Genomic DNA, 21,175 nt, shown 5'->3' on the forward strand with positions numbered 1-21,175 from the left:
CATAATCAACAAGCAGATATTCTATGGCACAAAAGTCTAGGAAAGGTGGAAAGCTTAAGAGAATTGAACCACAAGGAGCTGAGTTAGTCGATGCTAATTCGAAGGTAAGAAGGTTTTTCATTCAGGCAGGCTGGTATCCACTCTACACGAGGTTAGGAGACTCAAATCAAGGAGTAGCTTGTGAATTTGCTCAGAGTTTCAATGGATAGGAAGCTATCATTTTTTATTTTCAGTTGTAGGTTTCAGAATAATCTATTGTAGTGGCTTTTAACCTTCCCTAGGAAGGAGAAAAGTGGTCCAAAGGACAACTTATCATAGGAGGGGATATCAATGCTTTTATCAGAGATGAATACCGAGATCCCAACTAGGCCAAAGGAATTCCCAGTAGTTATCTGAAGAAAGAATGGGAAGAAACATTTAAGCTAGTTAAGATCTTCCTCAGTTGTGAGAGAAGATATACAGTAGTTTTTTTGTACCATATGAGGTTTCTATTTCATTTTTCAGGTATGAGGGTTCTTAATCTGCCTTATTTTATATTGAAGAGCCTAACAAAAATGGCAGCCAGGATTCAAACACATCAAGAAGCATGAAAGTACAGCCCGTATCATCAGGAAATTATCAACGTTCTGGTTGAAGAAGAATTGAAAAAGAGGAACCAGACTTGGGACCATTTCTTGTTTTACAAAGTAGGCCAAACTACACCAAAACCCCAAGAAACTGATAATCCTTCTTCAACATGGGTTCAGACAAAGAGGATAACAACTGTATCAGCTAAGGGAAACTCTAAAAGAAAGAGAAGAAGGGAAGGTGTGAGTAGAGTTTCCAAAAGTAGAAAAAAGAAGCCTTCAGCTACTAAACTGAAAAGAAAAAGGAGCAAGGAGAAAAATCTTATGCCCAGAAAGTTGAAAGCTCAAAAATGGTTCCTCATGTTAGACCTTTTCCTAAGGTTTACATAAGAACTAGGAGAAGAAAACTTGTAGCTGAAGAGAAATCTAAAGTGCAGGTGTTTCTTGAAATTCTAGAAGCACATGAACAACAACAAGAAGACCAAACTCTTGATTCTGATGAGGAAATATTGAAGGAAGCAGGGTATAAAAGCACCAGTAAAAACAAGAAGGAAGAGATAAAAATAGTTGCTAGAACTAGGAGGAGGCACACTAGGGAAAAGAAAAAATACAGACTGAAATCAAAGGCCCTAAATAACCCTAGTTTGATAACTAAAGTAATAGTTATAGAAGAACAACCTACAGAGCTACAGATTGAGTATCCCTCAATTGTAGAAACTAGAAGATCCTTGAAGAAACAAAGAGGCAAAGCTCCCATGCACCAGCTATTAGAGTTTTCCAACAGAAAAAAGATCCAAAAGGAAGTAGAAAAGAGAGAGGCCATCATCAAAGAAGACACAAGAAAAATCACAAGGCCTAAATCTGTTAGAATTAAAACCAACTTGGATAAGCTTGCAGAGGCTGCAACTCACATAGGATGAAAGGGTATTTTGAAGAATTTTTGTTGAAATTTTGAAGTGGAAACATTATCCTACTAAAATTTTTTAAGTTTTTTTTTTTTTTTTTCCATTACAGGTATTACCGGAATTTCCGGTAGCACCTGTCACAACAGAAATATATAGTTGTCAGCAACAAACCTCTGGGCCAGTTTTGGAAGACAACAACTCATAATGATAGGGATAAGAAAGATGATGGATATGAGACAGTTATGAGGTTGTTGAAGGTTATGTTTAATGAAGACATATGGTCATTCAATAGGCAGGACCATAAAGAGAAAATTCAACAGCAAAAGGGGTAGCCAGTTAGTTTTCCACCAGCAAAGTGTCATTCTTCCCCTTCTTCTCATCTACACCTGTACTTTTTGTTGTAATTCGATGGGAGATGATCTTAATGTCTAAACGGCACTCATGTAACAATAATATAGTGGAACCACCAATTTAGGAGAGTTGGAGTTGGTGCCTCTCTCCCTATACGTACCTTTTGTAAATATCATTTCAGGGTAGGATTTTGGTTCAGCTGAAGACTCAGCTTAATAAAGTAGGTTTTTATACACTTCATGCTGGAGGATTTTCTGATTCAAGTCATATGTAATGTGTGGTTTGTCTATCTCCTGCTTTCAAATTTCTGAATTATAAATTTGCAGTAGCTAGTATAGTATGAGTGAGAATCATTAAGAGGATTTGATGATGACTTATCTACTGTCTAGTTTTTTGTAAATTATAATATATGTTCAAGTAGAACTTGCTAGTGAAGGTTTGACAAAGGATTTGTGAGATACTTTATACCTATTTTTACTTCCTAATTGTTGTTTTCCTTGTCAAGCCTGTTTTAATATTTCAAATGATAAATTACAACAGCTAGTATAGTATGAGTGAGAATCATTACGAGGATCTAATGATGACTTATCTACTATCCAGTTTGCTGTAAATCACAATATCAGTTTAAGTAGAAATTGTTAGTGAAGGTTTCACAAATGATTTATGAAATAATTTATACTTTTTACTACTCTCTAACTGTTATTCTCCTTGCCAAAAAACAAAGTTTGCTACAAGGTTTTATTTTGTTGAAGTAACTGTCTTAAGATACTCAGTTTCTTAGGATAAGTATCAGCTACCTGTTCTCTTTCATTTGCTCCCCTATACTACTCACTTAACCATACAATTTATGCTTGCCACAGCTTGCCAAATGCATGAAAGTTAAAGAGGAACACAATCATTTCAAAACTCCTTCAGAAGCCATCCCACAACTCAAAAAACCCTTTTAAATTTTGAAATGAAGTCATGATGTGTAAGGCTTACTCCTTTTGTAGTCTAGGAGTAACTCCTTGCGCTAACACCCGACACCTTCCTCATCTTGTTTATCAACCCATTGTCACATCCCTTTCCCATTGCGCCATAAATACTCACACACCTAGGAGCTAAGGCTCCTGCCATTCCCTCCGCTACATGGTATGAGGGGACCTGGAGGTACGACCCCCCCCACCGACCCATTTGTCACTCCTCATGGGACCCGACGACCATGTTAGTCTTGGTTCTCACCCCATCGGGGATATAATAGAATATTATTAATCATTATTATTATTATTATTATTCAAATTAATTTTGACTATAATAAGACTAAAATTAATATATAAAGTAAAATAATAATAATCAAATATTAAATATTAATATAAAATTTAATACATAAAGTAAAAGAATATTAATTAATCATAGAATATTAATATAAGGTTATTAGAATATTAAGACTAATTGCTATTAATTAACTCTTATAATATTTAAAACAAATTATAAATAATTATAAACTAATTGAAATATTAATATCAAATAACTTATAGGACTTATAACGAACTGAAATTAGCTTATTAATAACTAAAAAAGACTAGTTATTAAAGTAAAAATGTGTATAACTATTATTAGGTTATAAATATAATTACCTTTAAATAAATATTAAAGCTATTTAATATTAAATGCTTGCTTCTCTAAGAGATCAAGTTGATTACCTTTTGTAGTTCAATATCTGTGGTTGAGATAACTTTAGCTTGATAAATGTAATTAACAAAGAGTATTTTTTTACTATTTAGAAAAAAAATATTAAGGTTATTTTTAATTTTGTAAAAAAAAACAATCTAGTTCCACCAAAGATCCATAATAGTAAACAAAATTGGGTTATTACTATATTACATTGTGTCAATTTAACTATGATTAAATGAAGACTATTGTTTTGTGGAAGAGAATTGAATATCGAATATTAACTATGATAATTTATGTTACAAGATCATCCTAATATGATAGTATTATGATTAAGCTATAGTTTCAATTAGATTATGACTAGCAATTGCACCACATGTTGTAAAGGAAATGTTGTAAGGCAGTAGCATATGAAAAAATTCCTTGAGTCAAACATGGAACATTTTTAGTCAAGTTGTGTAAGACTTCCACCGCTCCTCTTTATTCCCTTGCAACTATGGATTGTTTTTCATTTTCCACTCATGTTATGAAAACGTAGTGTTTTATGAAGAGGTAGCATGACCTAGATAGAAAATACCTTTCCCTTACAGGTTGTTTGAGCTGACATGTTAACTTCATCCGGTGATTTTGATACTAGAGAAATTTCAATATGAGTTTCTGCTATAAAAAGGTTAGACAAAGGAAATGTCAACCCTTCCCCCACAAGGGAATCCTTGAGTCAAACATGACTCATTTTTAGTCCAGTTGTGTAAGTCTACCACTACTCCTCTTCATTCCCTTGCAGCTATGCAATGTTTGCCCTTTTCCACTGATGTTACCAAAATGTAGTGTTTTATGAAGAGGTAGTCTGAGGTAGATAGAATATACCTTTCTCTTATAGGTTGTTTAAGCTACCATGTTAACTCCATCCTCTGATTCTGATACTAGAGAAATTGCAATATAAGTTTCTATTATAAAAAGGTTAGACAAAGGAAATGTCGACCCTTCCCCACAAGGGAAAAACCCTATGGAGGAATAAAGTTTGCAATAGAATAATGCATAGGACTCAAAACTGGCGATACTGAAACTTGAGAATTCAAATTTGGTGACATGTCAGATTTATGTTAAAATCGACTCGATAGGGTGAATTCACAGTTGGAGATAATAGGGTTGGTGATCCTAGTTTGCGACCCAAGGGAAGCAATTTGGTTGAAGTATCTCTCAAGTCTATTGAATCTTGGCCAATATATTTTCTAGAATAAAGTTTATCATCACAAACCTCATATAAATTTCAAGTGTGAACCTCTTGACATAGAGAACGAACACTGCAAAAGAGCCACTACATTAGATTTGTGAAATTAGGGTGCCCACAACACTAGTGACTCCCAAGTAAGCCAAACCTCTTCTGCATTTGAATCCTCCAAAATCCACTTTAAAAAAGCCAACACACACAAGTAGTGACCCCAGTGATACCAAGACCTTCCAATGCCATAAGTGGGTAGCATATGGAAGAAGCACATAGATAAAGACAAATATGATATGTTATGTAATCTAAATGTAAACCAGTTTGAGTAAAAGAGAAATATAAACATTATTGATAACTTTTTATGATTGTGACCTTTGTATTTCCTTTATAAGGTGAAAATTCAAATAAAAAGTTAAAATTTTTAAATATTTGAATGAATATTAACTATATGACATTTAAAACATCAATGAACACTTGAGGCTAATTATTGATTCAATACCTTCAACATTTTCATTTTAATACCACAATTTTTTATAACAAACATATTTCTTGAAATTATAGATAAAAATTTATTTTAATAAACACATTTCTTATAATAATTTTATTTACTAGTTATACAACATTTTCATTTTAATACCACAATTTTTTATAACAAACATATTTCTTGAAATTATAGATAAAAATTTATTTTAATAAACACATTTCTTATAATAATTTTATTTACTAGTTATACAACAGAAAGGAAGGGCATGTAGTTTATCCAAATAAACATATTAACTTGTTTGGTAATAATATCCTTATATCTCGAAAGTAGCATTATATGTTTAGCTTCTCATCAACAAGCAAGTAGAGTGCCTTATATAATTCTTTGACTGTATATAATTTTGAATCATAAAATAGATGCATAATTCTTTTTCTATTTTATATACAAGTCTCTTTTTATAATGAAATTTGTAAAAAGTGATTTTAATTATATATATATTTTTTCCAAATGTTTTAGAATCTAAAGTGATTTTGATTATAAATTAGTTTATTCTTCCAATATTTTTAATCACAAATGGTGAAATTCAAGAAGATTTGGAAAACTCCATTTTTAAATGATAACATTGGGCATATACATTAGTTTCCGATGTGCTTTTTCAAACATGGAATAAATAACTAATATTATATAAGATTTTTCATTAGTGGAACAAATAACTAATATTATATGAAATATAATAGAAGATACTATAAATGATATGGAGCAACCTGCATTGAATTCTAACCAATCATGGATGGCTGTTGTTTGAGATGCAAAAGAAAACAACAATATCTTTGGAAAAATAAAATGCACGTCTAATTCACATTTGTAATTTTTTTTCTAAATCAAGTTTTCAATTTCTAATTTATTTATTCTAATTAGTTTTTTTTTTAAATAAAATTAGTTTTTCAATCATCAATGTTACCTAATCATAAGCTTCCATTAAAAAACCCAAAAAAAATCATACATTTAATTTGCAATCATAATTTTCCATGAAATAGAATACTATTCCAATAAGCTTCACCACACATTTCAGTTTTTTTGTTAGAGGATCTTAACTTCTACAAATTCACCGCACCCATTTCAAAGTTAAGAACACCTATTGGTCTAAATATCATCTTCAATATGAAATAATATAAGATAAGAGGATGACCTTTTCTGTAATGTGTGTTGATCTTGCATGATTTTGGACGAATGCACAACACCCATTTCATAGATACGAACACCTATTGGTCTAAATATCATCTTCAATATGCAATAATATAAGATGAAGAGGATGACCTTTTCTGTAATGTGTGTTGATATTACATGATTTTGGATGAATGCACTGCACCCATTTCAAAGATATGAACACCTATTGGTCTAAATATCATCTTCAATATGGAATAAGATAAGATGAATAGGATGACATTTCCTGTAATCCATGTTTATATTGTATGATTCTAGCTTTCACATCCATAATTCATGTTTTCTTTTAAGAACTTCATGTTTCACACCCATAATTCATATTTTTCTTTTCCTCCCAAAGTGAAAGTAGAAGATAAATGCAAGGCATTACCATATAACCTTATTAGGAATCAGATCAACCAATACATGGATAATGATGTAATTTGGGGCACATAAGGACTTTGATGCTTTGAAATGGTGAGAGTTGGCATATATATTCAGATCGAAAGGAAAAAAAATATTCTCACTGAATAATTGAAAGGAAAGGAATCCATTAGTCGGTTAAAAGGAAAAATGATTAAGGTTATTAAGAAGAGAGGGAGAAATATTTGTAGACTGGGCTATCCAAGGAGGAAGTGAACCATCAACAAATTGAACTAAGCGTTTCGTTGGTAGAGGAAGTAGTTAAACCAAAAGAACATAATTAAATTTTCAATAATGTTTTTATTAGTGTTGTAACCCTACTTTGACTCATAGTTCATTAGCGAACCATCAACAAATTGAACTGAGCATGCCATTGGTGGAGGAAGTAGTTAAACCAACAAAATGAAATTAACTTTTCAATAATGTTTTTATTAGCATTGTAACTCGACTTTGGCTCACGTTTAATTATACCATTATGAATAAAAAAAATTGTAGGTCTACATTATAACAAAATATGAACACCATAATGCTTTTATCCCTACATTGATAGGACTTTTAAAAAATCCTCATGAACTAATTGATCTAGTAAACTACTGGAAAATTTGTTATTGGAAAAAGTAAAACCAAAATAATGGATCTAAAGGCCAATAACAAGGTGGGTTGGTTAACTCAATTCATACTTCTTTGCATTTATTTTTCAGGCTTTGGATGTGGTAATGAAATTTCAAACAAGATCCATGCCTTATTGGCAATCAAATCAGACCTAGTAGACAATTTAGGTTATCTCTAAGATTGGAAATACAACAATAGCAACATGCATGTGTCACATTGTTCATGGAATGGAAATAAATGTAACAATAAATCTAGAGTGGTGACTATGGATCTCTCAAGAAAAAACCCTATAAGTAAAATATCACAAGCAGTGGAGCTGCTTGACCACCTTGTCAACTTAAATCTCAACCAAAACCATTTTGATAGACCAATCAATGAAGCCCTTTTCAGGCTCCCCAAAGTATAAAACCTGATTATCAACCATAATTAATTCAATGGATAATTTCTAGAGATATTTCTGGGGTTGCAAAATCTTGTTGAGTTCAATTCTTACAATAACGACTTCACTCACCGCTTGCCATTGTAGTTTTCCCATCTCAGTAAGCTAAAGTTTCCTGAACCTTAGTGGAAGTTACTTTAATGGGAGAATTCCCAGCCAGTATGGTGACTTCCCTAGCCTAAAATTCCTATATTTCGAGGGAAATGAGATCATTGGTTCAATCCCAGTAGATCTAGGGAAGATGCTAGAGCTCAGGCATATGATGATTGAGTGAAATTATTACACAGGTGGGATTTTGTGGAAGCTTAGTAACTTGTCAAAGTTGAAGCTTTTACTTATTCCATTTGCTAACTTATCTGGGTCCTTCCCTAAGTAGGTTTCTTTTAAACAACAACATACTTACTAGATCAATACCATGGAAATTAAGCAACATCACGAGCTTGAAGTCATTAGATTTGTCAATTAACATGCTCACTAGACTAATTCCTAAAGGGTTTTCAAGGTTCAAAAATATGGTAGCCCTAAACCTATGTGTTAATAACCTGAGAAGACACATCCGTAAGGGAATTGGTGACCTTCCCAGTTTGATGTATCTTGGCATATGGAACAATTCCTTCAAAGGGAGCCTTCCTCAGTAGTTGGAAAAAAATTATAGGCTAAAATGGTTGGAGGCATGTTTAAATAAATTAACAAGACCAATCCCCCCGAGCTATGTGTAGGAAACCAGTTAGTTGGGCTTATCCTCTTCTCCAACCAGTTTGCAGGAGAAATCCATTATAATCTTACAAATTGTCCCACTTTGTAGAGAGTCAGAATTCAACAAAACAAGCTTAACTACCACATTCCTTTGGGATTTGGAAAGCTTAAAAAATCGTCCTATGTAGACATGTCATGTAACAAATGACCACCAAGCAACAAAAAATTCATCTCAAGCATAAAATAACATGCCCAATAGAGATAACAATGTTGTCAACAACTTGAAAGAAGACCACAAAAAGGAATGAGAACAAACCCTAGTAGAGCATGGTTTCCTTCGTATGTCTTGTGGAAGGTTCAGGAAAGAGGGAAATAATTTGACATATGGAATATTAAACCAATAATGAAAAACACTCTAATTGTCTAACACATATTTAATGAGACAAGACCCCACACGGTGGCATCTGAGGGGAGTTTTTCTAAAAGGGAACACCTTAGGGTGTTATTACATTTAAAAGAGAAGCTCAGATCTCATATTAAGAGGGAAAGCTATAATCTTTGACCTCCCCTACTTTCATATAAACATTTCATCACAAATATAATTTACATATGAATGCTTGCATGTGGATAGTACCAAATCGCTCCCTTTCCAACAATAGATATCAATCCTTCCCTTCACAAATGTTATCCCAACCTGTAACTGAAATAGTGCAGTTAAAAGTGTAAAACTAAAGAGGAGAAATGGCATGATCAACATAAAATTTATGACTAATGGAGGTAAGGGGCTCAAGTTGACAAATCTCAGACTCCAAATCCGTTTTCGTCTTTGTTTTCTTTCTCTTGAGCATCTCTTTCCTTTCATCATCCTACCTCTTATCAATAAATTTGGCAAATGATTTTACAAACATTTCACTATAGCCTAATGCATGGAATGATGCCTAGAATTCTCAACAACTCTGTAAAATAGGCTATGAAACATAGAATTCCAATAAGTAAGAAAAGGCCCCAGAAAGTCTTCAGGCCAAACTTATGGGAGTCGACTTGACTAGTCGGTGTCTCACATGAATCAATTTTCAACAACTTGTCTTGAATTCTCTAAAGGGGACATGATTTTTGTATATACGTCAGCTGTGAATGAGGAATTTTTGGGAAAATCCTGTATAAACCAACATATTTTTTTTCACAATTATCATAGTTCAATAAAGAATACTAAGATGACAAAACAAAGTCTAGAGAAAGGATACTTACAAATCCCCATTCTATTTTATTAAATTCTCCACCCACAGTTCTAAATCTGCAATGCTTGGATAAAAACAAATGAACATTGGGAAGCTCATCCACAAGTGCTGCTACACCTCATTTGTTTGGTCCTAGAGTCAATGCTCTAGCATACCTGTCATGCAAATCTAAAGGAACTAATCTGGATTTGTCTATCTTGAATTATTTTGATAGATAGTTTCTGACAATGATATGTTTTATATCCTATTGGTGAACTACCTCCCACTAAACTATCAATTCCTTGAATTGTTGGTGAAAGTTGTTGAACTGCTAAGGTTGTTGATAAATTTGTAGTGTAACTTGACTTAATAATTAAGACCACAAATAGCCATATGATAATCATTTCTCGTCCAAGCATGCTCATAGTTTTCCCTGCATGAATATTTGTATCATATTTAATTTTTTTTCACAAACTTCTTAACACAATGTATTTAGGACACTTGCAAGAACATGGTCTCCTAAATTTATTTCCACAAATACCTTTCCATTACTGCTAACATAGTGAAGCTTCATCATTCTCACAAAGTCTTGGTAATAATCATGCATTTTAAGCACATCAATACCATGAAGTATAAAGAAAACCAATGTTTTGGCAGGGAAGCTAAAAGCCATGAGGAGCAAAAAAGATGAGAAATATTACTCACCATGCTTCATGAACATCGTAGAGAAAGAAAACCTGCATGAAACAATATGGCACTGTGGTAACCCATTTCATTTTATACATGTTAAAAACATCACTTCAAATGAAACTATACCATATATTGTCAAAATCATGTCACAAAGGTATATCATGTAGTTTGAACGAACGAGATCTTCACTCTTTCCAAAAAAGGTAGTTTATATGGTTTGAATGATTAAAATCCCCAATTTTCCATTACATTTTGCAAACATGTATTCTCAAGTGATTTGATGAAACACAACTTTCAAATAACTATATATTTACAGATCAGAAGATAATCTTCTTGCATTAATTCAATAATAACGAGCTTCATGGAATACAAAACATAATACAACTAGAACAAAGAGAAAATATTAAAAACTTGGAACTTACAACTTTTTTTCTCATAGCATAAATTATTACACAATATATGCCAAAAGTTATGGTTGTTCAACAAGTGTTATATAATATTTACATAAAATAAAATTAAAGTTACAGATATGCAGATAATGATTGGATCATACAGCCACAAGAGAAACAAGCAGAGGTTAATGCTATACTTCTTTAGAGTTTGTTAGACTTGCAGTGACAAGGGCCACTTTGGATCAGCCATGGAAATGAGGACAGAACTAATGGGGCATATGGTAGTAGGTCTATTTGCAGATACATGTTGGATAGATCTGATATGGTGAGAGATGACATGTTATTGGATACTCTAGATAGGAGAGGCGATGGATACAAGTGCTATTCCGGTTTTGGTTCTAATAGACACCATGATCATCATCGCTATGATCCTTACATGAGGAATGATAAGGGATACTTACCAAATGATTTTAAGAAAGTGAAGCCACCTACTTTCGATGGAGATGTGAAGAAGCTGGAAGGCATAGGCTTGGATACTTGGGATGAACAAATTATTTGAGTTGCATGAGTACACACATAACATGAAGGCCAAATTAGTGATATTCAGCTTGAAAGGTAAAGAAAACATTTTGTGGAAAGATGTTAAGAGGGTCAGAGACATAAGGACAAATGATTTGAGTTGGCAAGAGTTAAAGAGGATTTTCAGGAAAAATTACCTATCAGAGAGGTACTACAATAGTAAGGCCAAAGAATTCTATAAGATAAAGATGGGATCAATGACAAATGAAGAGTACATGACCAAGTTTTTGTAGAGATTGAGGTATGTACCATATCTTACTTATGAGAATGCTAAAGTTCAACGATTTTTCAGTTGTTTTCCGTTAGCATTTAGAGATTAGATTGAGTATTATGAGCCTCGGTCACTTGAGGAAGTTATTGGGAAATTGAAGCATTACTTTGAACAATCAAAGCATAAGAATGAATCTCAGCAAAGATGGAAGGGAAAAGAAAAAGGTAAAGGTAAATCACAGCCTAAGAGGACAAGGCCTTAGCATACAGATGAGAAAGATAATGTGGCACTGCAAAAGAATTTTAATGTAGCTAGACAGGGACATGAGTGGTAGCACTAGCTTAGAGGTGTTGGTACCGGTCGGTTGGAGTGTTGGACAAGTGGCAAGGAACACCTTAAGAGATATTTTCCACAAAATTAGGGTGGTAGGCCTCAGATATACAGTACACAGGAGGTGAAGACTTTTGGGGATGTTGGGCAGAGTATTCCTTGTATTTATGCACCAGTGGACAACAAATAGGAAGAACACTAGACATCTTTCATTGAGATGAACGGTAAGCTTTATGATCAACTTATTTCTATTTTTATTGACTCTAGATCTAATTATAGCTATATTAGTCCTACCTTGTTGGATAAGTGTGGTTTGAGTAAGGAAGTGCATGCAGAGTCTTGGTTAGTGTAGTTGGCTACAGGTACAAAGAAGTGAGTTCATCATTGGGTAAGAGCTTTTGCATTTGATTTGAATGGTATGTCGACTGAAACACATTTGAATGTATTACCATTGGGCTCATACAATATGTTGTTGGGCCTAGTTGTATCTACATAGAAATGAGGTAGAATATTATGAGAAAGCCATTGAGTGTGTTTATGACAATGGATAACTAAGAGTCTTGCAGGGTAAGAAGAAAGCCACATCAGTTAGGATGGTGATAGTTATGAAATTAAAGCGTAGACGTAGGAAAGGGTGTATGTTATTTTTTGTACACATTTCTAGTGATAAGGGCAAGGAGGTTGAGGAGGCAGATGTGTTGAGCAAGTACCCAGTTTCACCGCAGTTTTAGGAAGTATTTCCTAAGGACATTACAGAGTTTCCACCTTACAAGGAGGTATAGTTTTCTATTAAGTTATTGCCAAGGGAAGCTCCAGCATCAAAAGCACCTTACCAGATTAGCACACCTAAGTTGGTTGAGTTGATGTTGTAGTTGAAGGAAATGTTGGACAAGGGATACATTAGGCCAAGTGTATCACGTTGGGGCACACTGGTATTGTTTGTGAAGAAGATATATGGAAATATTAGATTATGCATTGACTACAGGTAGTTGAACAAAGTGACTATCAAGAACAGATATCTGTTGTTGGGGATTGATGACTTGTTTGATGAGCTAAAGGGAGCAATAGTTCTCTCGATTATCGACTTGAGATCCAGATACCCTCAGGTACACATCAAGAGGAGGACATTTACAAGACCACTTTCAGGAATAGGTATGGGCATTATGACTTTGTTGTTGTTCCATTTGGCTTAACTAATGCTCCAACTACATTTATTTGGTTGATGAATAGTGTGTTGCGTATGTATTTGGATAAGTTTTTTATATTGTTCCTTGATGATATACTGGTATATTCTAAAAATGAGGAAGAGCATGCCGAGAATTTATCCATAGTGTTGAGGTTGTTGAGAGAGCATCAGTTGTATGCTAAGCTCAACAACTTTAGTTTCTTTTAGACTGAGGTACATTACTTGGGACATGTGGTCTCCAAGGAGGGAATTGTAGTAGCTCTAGAGAAGATAAGAGCCATCATGGAGTGGGTAGCTCCTAAGAGTGTGGATGAGGTGATATATTTCATGGGATGGGTAGGCTATTATAGGAGGTTCACCATGAATTTCTCACAGATTTCTTATCATATTACATCATTGCAGTGGAAAGGTAAGATGTTCGAATGGATAGAGGAGTGTGAGGCTAGCTTTTGAGCAACTTAAGCAGTTGTTGACACATGCACCAGTGATATAGATTTCATATCCGAAAAAAGAGTTTTTAGTATGGACGGATTCTTGCAAGAGAGGGCTTGGTGGAGTCGTTATGCAGGATAGACAGGTGGTATGCTATGAGTCAGGGAATCTGAATGAGCATGAACATAACTACCCCATGCATGATATCGAGTTGGTAGTGATTATACATGCATTGAATATGTGGATACACTATCTTCTTGGCAGGAGATTTTTACTCATGAGTGATTATATTGGGTTGAGGTATTTGCTTGAAAAGATGAATTTGAATGACAGGTAGGCTAGATGGTTGGCCACGACCAGTGTGTTTGATTTTGAATAAGGTATATCAAAGGTAAATAGAACAGGGTTGCAGATGCTCTCAGTAGGCAGGTACAGGTAAATCACTTAGCAGTTATGAGCTCCTATGGGACATATCTACAGGATAGGGTCTTACACGTAGGTCAACAGGATGTCAGATATACGGATATTGTGAACAGGTTACAACAGAGTACTAGTGCAGTAGAAGCACTTTGGGCCTGATGAAGCTACATGGGAGATGGTAGATTAGATGCGGGCTATGTATCCTTCCTTGTTTACTGGGGTAGGCAAACCAATTTTGGTATGGTATTTTGGGTATATGTGTTGATATATGTTTTGGTGATGTTTCTATATGTACATATGTATATGGATGTAAATACCACAATGAGCTATGTTATAAAGCTCCAATAAGTGGTATGGGTGTCATGTCATTATTTTGTCATGTTGTTATGATGTTGGTTTGTTTTCAGTAGGGTGATCATTGTAAATACTACATCAATCTATGTTATAAAGCTCCATGGGTAGTATGTTTGCTTTTCAAAGATTTTGATGAGGCCTTTGTGTGGTATAACACCGAGGACAATGTTCCCCAAGGGGGAGGGTTCTGTAACAACCCTGTTGAAAATTCCATGTAATAAAAGTTAATAAAGGAAAAAATAATAACCACAGTTGATGGGACAACTTATTCCAAGCTAAATGTTGAGCAAGACATCCTAGGGGGTGTTCATTTGATTGTTTATGGCGAAGGAAATTAGCAAAGGCAATGGCTAAGGATTTGAAAGGAAAAATGGCATTTTTGGCACATTTATTTATGAAAATAATGGAAATTAGGAGAAAAGGAAGGTGAAAGGTAATAGGTTGCATGTGAGGAGGAAATTGAAGGAAAATAATGGAAAATGAAGAAACAGAGGCCTCATTCATAAAAAGGCTTCTGAGGATCAGTTGGTAACCTTTTGTCAGTTGAGTTTTGGAGCTAGATCATTATTCTATCTCTCTCTCTCTCTCTCTCTTGGACACTTAGAGTTTTCTTGGCTCATTTTGGCATTGGAGCAAGAAAGGAAAATAAGGCAATAGGAAGTAAAGATCAAGTAGGGAAAGGCAGGATCAAGCAACTACAACAGGATCCATTACAGGTTTTGATTTGAATGTATATTTTCCTTTCTAGATTTTTCATATGGTATTGCATGTGGTTCTTTTTTGTTGTGGCATGGCTTTTTTCCAGGTGTATCAGTGTTTTCAACCTAGCCTTGCCATTTACAGATAGCCTTGGTATGATGGGGTTCTCATGTTTTGGTTGAGATGGATTGTCGGATGGATTCAAAGATGAATGGGGTGGATCTCAAAATGATAGAGCACATGGCCTAGTGGTCCCTAAATTGGATTGTGCATCACAGTAAAGCCATTGGCTTAGAGACCCATGAGCCAGAATGTGGGTTGCGGTAAATCCAGGATTGTGTTGCCTCCATGGAACTAGGAATCCTTGTCAGTGAATGGAAGGATATATAGTAAAGCGAAGAGGTGGTTTACTCTCTGTTGGGCCTAGTAATCCTGGGTTTGGGATATGCAGTAAAGCTTGGAGAGTGGGTCTTAGTTTATGGCCTAGTGATTCGGGTTTGGATTGCGGTAAAGCTTGAGAGACTAGGAGAAAAAAAATGCCTCATAGTGTAGGTGGATAAATATGATGGCATCCATGTTTGTTTGGCCTAGTGATCAGGTGGAGATCATGGTAAATCCTATTATGATGTGTTCATTGTGTTGGCCTAGTGTTCCAAGATGGATTATGGTAAATTATGGTTTCTACTGATGAGGGTGAAGTGGTTTAGCCTCAGCATGCCCTGGTTGGCTCTTTTGGTTTGGGTCCCACATTCATGCTTGAAATATGGTATGAGGGTGAATGATTGAAGAGAGATTTGGCTTATCCATTCTATGGTCGGGTGGAACATGGAACTCCCATCTCTAGTTGGTTTATTGCATTCATTAATGAGAAATTCATTCCCTTGATTTTCACGTGTAAATGTACTGATTTATTTTTGGATTTTATGACTGATATGCTTATGATATTTTTGTTCCTATTATGCTGGTTATATGTATATTTTAGGACAACAACTATGTACAACTCTCAACATGCGTTACTTGTAAATGAATGGATACTGTATCTATGGTCTTATAGATGATAATGAAGCAACTGGTATGAGGGAACAATGGTTCATAGTGATTCTCAGATAAGTATGAGATCCCTACACTTAATTGTATTGTTTACACATATAGGTTACATGTTGATGATATATTTGACGAAATGTCTATCATTGCTAGTAGGGATCTGATTCAGTTCTTGTTTAAACTATTTCTTTAGAATCATTGTTTCCCTATTATTTTACCATTCCTAAGTTATCATTCCATTCTCGGTAGTGACCTGGGATCTGGGCCTAAAAACGTGGCTCAAATCCTAGAGTCACTGGGATAGCACTGAAAAATTTAGTCTTTGGTCCTTGGTAGGCAACCCCGCGAGAGCGAATTTGGGTTTCTGGATGCTCTCTTGGCTATAACATGAGAGCGAGTGAGGCCTAAGATGTCTAGAACAAATGTGGGACCTAGGTACAGAATGTCTGACTGGATGACATGTGTTTTGAGGGTTCTGTTGCTGATGTGGAGAGGTTTGCCAATGTGTTCCATCGATTTCACTTGCTTAAGGTCACATAGGAGGTTGAATCCAATCATAGTAGCCTCTCGTTGCATGTTTACCCGATTGGAATGGTTACTTGGGTAGATGTGGGAGGAGGGTGTTATAGAGTGGTATCAGAGCATGGTTCACCCCTCAAACTAGATGGGCGGTGTGTGTTGTTCATGCATGCATGTCAGTTGCATGTGTGTCTGCTACACTTGCATTCAATGTGCTTGTTACATTTTCTTGATGATTGATTATGGTTGTAGTAAGGTTGTTATAGAGAATTTGATGTTGATTTTATGGAATGCATTGTCATGAGTATATGAATGGTTGCACATGGTTTTATGTCACTTACATGTTGATTTTATTTTGCCTAATAGCATCCTTTTATGTTAGGTGACATTCTTGTTAGTTTGATTACATGTATCACTCTTATAGGTTGATTACAAGAATTGATCGCTTATGTTCAACTACATGCGTTTATGCCTATGTGTAGTTGATTTGGCCTTGCTTATGCATGTTGATGGTTGCATGTGGCAATGTGTACAATGGAGTAATGGTTGTTGTCATGCATGATTTCATAACATGGATTGTTGATATGGCCTTGCATTGATGTCTGGACCCTATCTAGAGCGATGTTTATGTGTTGATACATTTATTTGCGTATGTATATAAGCTATTATGATTATGTTATACATGTATCATGCAAATTTGATGATCTTCTAGATGGGTTATCCTCCCAAAATTATAGGAAGGTACATTGATTTATTTTGATTTGGTTTATCTGACATATTATGCATTGTAGGAAAGAGATCAAATGGCTAGCAAGGTGGTAGACTACATAGAATATCCCTATGAATCAGATGGGTAGTGTGGTGTGGGGCACTCTTTTGATTTGGCATACACATTGAGAAGCTTGAAGGAAGAGATAAGGAGTTGTAAGGTAGATAATGACCATATCATATAGGCACAAGAGAAACAAGCAGAGTTTAATTCTATACTTCTTCGGAGTTTGTCAGAATTGCAGCGACAAGGAGCACTTTGGATTTGCCATGGATGAGGATAGAACTATTGGGGCATATGGTAGTAGGTCTCATGGCAAACATAGGTCATATAGATTTGATATGGTGAGAGATGACAGGTTTTTGGATACTCCAAATATGAGAGGAAATGGATACAGGTACTATTCTAGTTATGGCTCTAACATACAACATGATCATCATTGCTATCATCCTTATAGGAGGAATGATAGGGGATACTTACCAGATGAATTTAGGAAAGCGAACCCACCTACTTTCGATGGAGATATGAAGAAGCCAAAAGACGCACATTCTTGGATACTTGGGATGAACAAATTCTTTGAGCTGCATGAGTACATGGATAACATGAAGGAAAGAGTGGTGATCTTCAACTTGAAAGGTAAAGTAGAAATTTGGTGGGAAAATGTTAAGCGATTAAGAGAAATCATGACATATGATTTGAGTTAGCAGGATTTCAAGAGGCCTTTCAGGAAAAGGTACTTGTCAGATAGGTACTATGATAGTAAGGCCAAATAACTTAATGAGCTAAAGATGGGATCAATGACAGATGTAGTGTACATGACCAAGTTTCTGGAGCTATTGAGGTATGTACCGTATCTTACTGATGAGAAGGCTAAAGTTCAACTAGTGGTTTACCATTAGCATTTAGAAATTGGATTGAGTATGATGAGCCTTAGTCCCTTGGGGAATTTATTAGGGAATTGAAGCATTTCTATGAATAATCAAAGCATAAGAATGAATGTCAACAACGATGCCAGGGAAAAGACAAAAGTAAAGGTAAATGGAAGCCTAAGAGGACAAGGCCTCAGCTTGAAGATGAGAAAGAGGATGTGGTACTGCAAAAGGAGTATAATGCAACTATACAATGCCATGAGTCACAACAACTACACAGAGGTGTTGGTACTAGTCAGTTGGAGTGTTGAACATGTGGAAAGGAACACCTTAAGAGAGATTGTCCAGAGAATCAGGGTGGTAGGCCTCATATATATAGTGTGCAAGAGGAGCAGATTGTTGGGGATGTTGGGCAGAGTATTCCTCATATTTATGCAACAGTCAAAAATAGACAGGAATAACACCATGCATCTACCATTGAGATGGATAGTAAGATTTTTGTTCAAGTTATTTATATTTTGATTGAACCTGGATCTAATTATATATATGTTAGTCTTAACTTGGTGGATAAGTGTTTCTTGAGTAAGGAAGTGCATGCAGAGTCTTGGTTAGTGTAGTTGGCTACAAATACAAATAAGCGAGTTCATCATTGGGTAAGAGTTTGTACGTTTGATTTGAATGATATGCCGACCTTAGCACATTTGAATGTATTACTATTATGACCATATAGTATGTTGTTGTGCATGGATTGGTTGTATATACATAGAACCGAGGTGGACTGTTATGACAAATCTATTGAGTGTGTTGATGGCAATGGAGAACCAAGAGTCTTGCAGGGTAAGAAGAAAGCCACATCAGTTAGGATGGTGATAACTATGCAAGCAAAGTGTAGCTATAGGAAAGGGTGTATGTTATTTGTAGTAAACATGTCTAGTGATAAGGGCAATGAGGTTAAGTAGGAAGATATGTTGATCAGGTACCCAGTTTTGTAGTAGTTTCAGGATGTATTTCATGAGGACATTATAGAGTTTCCACCTCATAGGGAGGTAGAATTTTCTATTGTGTTAGTGCTAGGGGAAGCTCCAACATCAAAAGAACATTACCAAATGAGAAAACATGGGTTTGTTGAGTTGAAGTTGCAGTTGAAGGAAATGTTGGACAAGGGATACATTGGGCCAAGTGTATCACCTTGGGGCACACCAATATTATTTGTGAATAAGAAAGATGGAACTCTAAGATTATGCATTGACTACAGGAGGTTGAAAAAAGTGACTATCAAGAACAGATATCCATTGCTGAGGATTGATGACTTGCTCAATCAGTTCAAGGGAGCAACAATTTTCTTGAATATTGACTTGAGATCTGGATACCATCAGGTACACATCAAAGAGGAGGACATTTACAAGACCACTTTTAGGACTAGGTATGTGCATTATGAGTTTTTTGTTGTTCCATTTGGCTTAACTAATGATTTGAATACATTTATGTGCTTGATGAATAGTGTTTTGCATATGTATTTGGATAAGTTTGTTATTTTGTCCATTGATGATACACTAGTATATTCTAAAAATGAGGAAGAGCATGCCAAGCATTTAACAACAATGTTGAGGTTGTTGAGGGAGCATCATTTGTATGCTAAGATCAACAAGTGTAGTTTCTTTTAGACTGAGGTACATTACTTGGGGCATGTGGTCTCTAAGGAGGGAATTGCAGTAGATCCATAGAAGATAAGAGCCATCATGGAGGGGATAGCTCCTAAGAGTGTGGATGAGGTGAGATCCTTCATGGGTCTAGCAGGCTATTATAGGAGGTTCATGAGGAACCTCTTGCAAATTTCTTATCCTATTACATCATTTTTGAGGAAAGGTAAGAAGTTTGAATGGATAGAGGAGTGTGAGGCAAGATTCGAGTAGTGTAAGTAGTTGTTGACACATGCACTAGTGCTATAGATTGTAGATTTATATAAAGAATTTGTATTGTGCACGGATGTTTGCAAGAGAGGACTTGGTGGAGTCCTTATGTAGGATGGACATGTGGTATGCTATGAGTCACTAAAACTAAATGAGAACTTATAGAACTACCTCACGCACGATCTTGAGTTGGTAGTGATTATACATGCATTGAATATGTGGAGACACTATATTCTTGGTAGGAGGTTTGTACTTATGAGTGATCATATTGGGTTGAGGTATTTGTTTGACAAGCTGAATCTGAACATTGGGCAGGCCATATGGTTGGCCATGATCAATGAGATTTATTTCAAGGAAAAGCATATCAAAGGTAAAGAGAACACGGTGGCAGATTATGTCAGTAGACAGGTACATGTAAATCACTTAGAAACTATGAGCTCCTATGGGAAAGATATACAAGATAGGGTCTTGTGGGCAGGTCAACAGGATGTTAGACATATGGATATTGTGCATGGGTTACAACAGAGTACTGGAACATATACATGTGATGGTATAGGTGCAGGTCTAGGTAGTGGTATAGGTACAGGTCTAGGTAGTGGTATAGGTACAGGTACATGTATAGGTAGTGTTATAGGTGCAGGTGCACAAGATATGGATTATTGTCTTATGATAGATGGATTGGTCCGATTCAGAGACGAGATATATTTCCTAGATAACAGTGAGCTAAAGAAGATGATGTTGAGGGAGTTTCATGTGAAACCTTGTTCAGGTCACCCAGGTTATCAGAAGACACTTGCAAGAGTGAAGAGATATTATTATTGGTCGAATTTGTAGAGGGAGGTAGCAGAGTTTGTGGTGAGATGTTTTGATTGTCAGTGAGTGAAGGGAGAGTGAAAACATCTAGGTGGACTATTACAGTTGATCGCGATTCCAGAGTGGAAATGGAGGTCATTTACATGGACTTCATTACAAGGTTGCCGAAGACAATGAGACAACATGA

This window comes from Pinus tabuliformis, chromosome 9 (genome assembly GCF_031772625.1).
Source record: "Pinus tabuliformis cultivar Carrire ecotype Pingquan chromosome 9, CPIR1, whole genome shotgun sequence".
NCBI classification, from domain to species: Eukaryota; Viridiplantae; Streptophyta; class Pinopsida; order Pinales; family Pinaceae; genus Pinus; species Pinus tabuliformis.